The sequence below is a fragment of the Oncorhynchus gorbuscha genome, unplaced genomic scaffold (genome assembly GCF_021184085.1).
Source record: "Oncorhynchus gorbuscha isolate QuinsamMale2020 ecotype Even-year unplaced genomic scaffold, OgorEven_v1.0 Un_scaffold_4995, whole genome shotgun sequence".
Taxonomy (NCBI): domain Eukaryota; kingdom Metazoa; phylum Chordata; class Actinopteri; order Salmoniformes; family Salmonidae; genus Oncorhynchus; species Oncorhynchus gorbuscha.
The window spans coordinates 8611-12500 of record NW_025748897.1 but is presented as its reverse complement, the minus strand read 5'-3'; the positions used below and the strand labels follow the sequence as shown (position 1 = coordinate 12500).

Below are 3890 nucleotides of genomic sequence, written 5' to 3'. Positions count from 1 at the left end.
TCTACTTCAAGGTAGCACAAGTCCACAGCGCGATTTAGATAGGTGGCAACTCCTCTGGTCCGATCCTCTTCTCCCCTCAGTTAGATACAACCTTAACGTTTCCTGTCGCTACGGACATGCTCCGACAGGCCTATTTTCTCCCCCAAATGCAACGCGTATAAAGGCAACTATTTCTTCATGTCGTTTCATTGTGGAGAAGGAAACTGCGAGTAACCACTTCCATTGGACGGTGTGTACCATTGCGTACCCCCGTACATTACGACTAATACAACGAGAAGCAGAGTTAGATTTCACTGCATTGACCCAAGCTAGTTAGCCATATAAGCAGAGAGAAAAGTGCAGAGAGAGAGAAAGGCGAGGCAGCTCAAATACCGAGTGCCAAACCTACCGGGGTTGACAGAAGTTAGGCTGCGCGAGAGGAATGCCGAGAGAACGGCGGGGTGACGCAGCGGAGAGACACCGCATGACCATATTAGACACATTTTAGTCGGATAACACAGACACTAAGAAAAACAAACCAATTTTGATAAAATCCTATTAATCTATTACCACAACGTGGACAACCAAGCACAAAAAACACCATTGTAGCCTTTAATCTAACTCATATTAATCTGTTGATTTACTACACGCCCTTATGTACTTCAACCATACACATATTTACAACACTGTACATAGCCATAATATAACATCTTATAAATGTCTATATTCTTGATACTTTGGTGAGTATCTACTGTTCATTTATGATTGATTTTTTAAATATTTTTTTTTTAAGTGAAATGATTTCACTTGCTTTTAGCAATGTAAACATACAGAGTGTACAAAACATTAAGAACACTTTCCAAATATTGTTTTACAGCCCACACCCCACCCCGCCCCCAGAACAGCCTAAAAATTGTCAGTGCATGGACTCTACAAGGTGTCGAAAGCATTACACAGGGATACCGTTGACTCCTAAATTGGCTGGATGTCCTTTGGGGTGGTGGACCGTGTTGATACAACATGGGAAACTGTTGAGCGTGAAAACCCAGCAGCGTTGCAGTTCTTGACAAAACCGGTGGCACCTGGCACCTAACACCGTACCCCGGTTCAAAGGCAATTCAATCTTTTGTCTTGTCCGTTCACCTTCTGAATGGCACCGATACACGAGGCTCAAGAATCCTTCTTTAATCTGTATCCTTCTCTTCATCTACTCTTGATTGAAGTGGATTTAACAAGTGACATCAATAAGGGATCATATCTTTCACCTGGATTCACCTGATCAGTCTATGTCATGGAAAGAGCAGGTGTTCTTAATGTTTTGTACACTCAGTCACAATGTTTTCCAAGCGAGAGCGAGCAAGTTTGCTAACCAGACCCTTGTCCTCTCCCAGCAGGCCCTGTTGCAGCAGTCTAGAGGAGCATCTACCGAGCAAGATGAGACATGAGAGGGAGAGAGACCCTATCCTACTGAAACAATACCGATTGGACTTTGACTGAACCAACGCCCCCTTTTCCTTGCTTGTTGCATATTCCCCGTGTGAAGCGTATTCCCCATCCCCGTGTGAAGCGTATTCCCCATCCCCGTGTGAAGCGTATTCCCCATCCCCGTGTGAAGCGTATTCCCCATCCCCGTGTGAAGCGTATTCCCCATCCCCGTGTGAAGCGTATTCCCCATCCCCGTGTGAAGCGTATTCCCCGTCTGAAACGTATTCCCCATCTGAAATTATTCCCCATCTGAAACGTATTCCCCATCTGAAAACGTATTCCCCATCTGAAAACGTATTCCCCATCTGAAACGTATTCCCCATCTGGAAACGTATTCCCCATCTGAAACGTATTCCCCATCTGAAACGTATTCCCCAGTGTGAAACGTATTCCCCATCTGAAACGTATTCCCCATCTGAAACGTATTCCCCATCTGAAACGTATTCCCCATCTGAAACGTATTCCCCATCTGAAACGTATTCCCCATCTGAAACGTATTCCCCATCTGAAACGTATTCCCCATCTGAAACGTATTCCCCATCTGAAACGTATTCCCCATCTGAAACGTATTCCCCATCCCCGTGTAAAACGTATTCCCCATCCCAGTGTGAAACGTATTCCCCATCCCAGTGTGAAACGTATTCCCCATCTGAAACGTATTCCTCATTCCTGTGTAGTTGGGTGCCCTAGTTGATAACCGTTCAGTTTTGTTCATGTCCATTTCTACATACGACAACAGAGGTCAGAACTGAACACACAAACAAATGACCGGTCAACATGCAAGCATGTAAATATTGACCCAGCGTTGATCAAAAGCTCAGAACGCTTATATTCTCCATCTGACTCAGTTCTAAATCGCACCTGACTCTTTGTGAACCAGTTGAATCATGAACAGCGGTTGGGGACTAGCTACTAGCCAGGTATCTGGGTCCCCTGGTGGTAGTGTAGTCAGTGTTGGGGACTAGCTACTAGCCAGGTATCTGGGTCCCCTGGTGGTAGTGTAGTCAGTGTTGGGGACTAGCTACTAGCCAGGTATCTGGGTCCCCTGGTGGTAGTGTAGTCAGTGTTGGGGACTAGCCAGGTATCTGGGTCCCCTGGTGGTAGTGTAGTCAGTGTTGGGGACTAGCTACTAGCCAGGTATCTGGGTCCCCTGGTGGTAGTGTAGTCAGTGTTGGGGACTAGCTACTAGCCAGGTATCTGGGTCCCCTGGTGGTAGTGTAGTCAGTGTTGGGGACTAGCTACTAGCCAGGTATCTGGGTCCCCTGGTGGTAGTGTAGTCAGTGTTGGGGACTAGCTACTAGCCAGGTATCTGGGTCCCCTGGTGGTAGTGTAGTCAGTGTTGGGGACTAGCTACTAGCCAGGTATCTGGGTCCCCTGGTGGTAGTGTAGTCAGTGTTGGGGACTAGCCAGGTATCTGGGGTCCCTGGTGGTAGTGTAGTCAGTGTTGGGGACTAGCTACTAGCCAGGTATCTGGGTCCCCTGGTGGTAGTGTATAGTCAGTGTTGGGGACTAGCTACTAGCCAGGTATCTGGGTCCCCTGGTGGTAGTGTATAGTCAGTGTTGGGGACTAGCTACTAGCCAGGTATCTGGGTCCCTGGTGGTAGTGTATAGTCAGTGTTGGGGACTAGCCAGGTATCTGGGACCCCTGGTGGTAGTGTAGTCAGTGTTGGGGACTAGCCAGGTATCTGGGGTCCCTGGTGGTAGTGTAGTCAGTGTTGGGAACTAGCTACTAGCCAGATATCTGGGTCCCCTGGTAGTAGTGTGTAGTCAGTGTTGGGGACTAGCCAGGTATCTGGGTCCCCTGGTAGTAGTGTAGTCAGTGTTGGGAACTAGCTACTAGCCAGATATCTGGGTCCCCTGGTGGTAGTGTAGTCAGTGTTGGGAACTAGCTACTAGCCAGGTATCTGGGTCCCCTGGTAGTAGTGTGTAGTCAGTGTTGGGGACTAGCCAGGTATCTGGGTCCCCTGGTGGTAGTGTAGTCAGTGTTGGGGACTAGCTACTAGCCAGGTATCTGGGTCCCCTGGTGGTAGTGTAGTCAGTGTTGGGGACTGGCTACTAGCCAGGTATCTGGGTCCCCTGGTGGTAGTGTAGTCAGTGTTGGGGACTAGCTACTAGCCAGGTATCTGGGTCCCCTGGTGGTAGTGTAGTCAGCGTTGGGGACTAGCCAGGTATCTGGGGTCCCTGGTAGTAGTGTGTAGTCAGTGTTGGGGACTAGCCAGGTATCTGGGGTCCCTGGTAGTAGTGTGTAGTCAGTGTTGGGGACTAGCCAGGTATCTGGGTCCCTGGTGGTAGTGTAGTCAGTGTTGGGGACTAGCTACTAGCCAGGTATCTGGGTCCCCTGGTGGTAGTGTAGTCAGTGTTGGGGACTAGCTACTGGCCAGGTATCTGGGTCCCCTGGTGGTAGTGTGTAGTCAGTGTTGGAGACT

General features: G+C 48.8%; 1 long non-coding RNA gene across 1 annotated transcript in view; it reads right to left on the bottom strand.

The window, feature by feature from the left end:
* LOC124028903 overlaps positions 1–134 on the bottom strand; it is a 13606-nt gene extending 13472 nt beyond the window's left edge. Inside the window, exon 1 of the long non-coding RNA XR_006837677.1 lies at positions 1–134. This exon is cut by the window's left edge and continues 73 nt beyond it. This is a non-coding gene — a long non-coding RNA (uncharacterized LOC124028903).
* Positions 135–3890: the final 3756 nt, after the last annotated feature.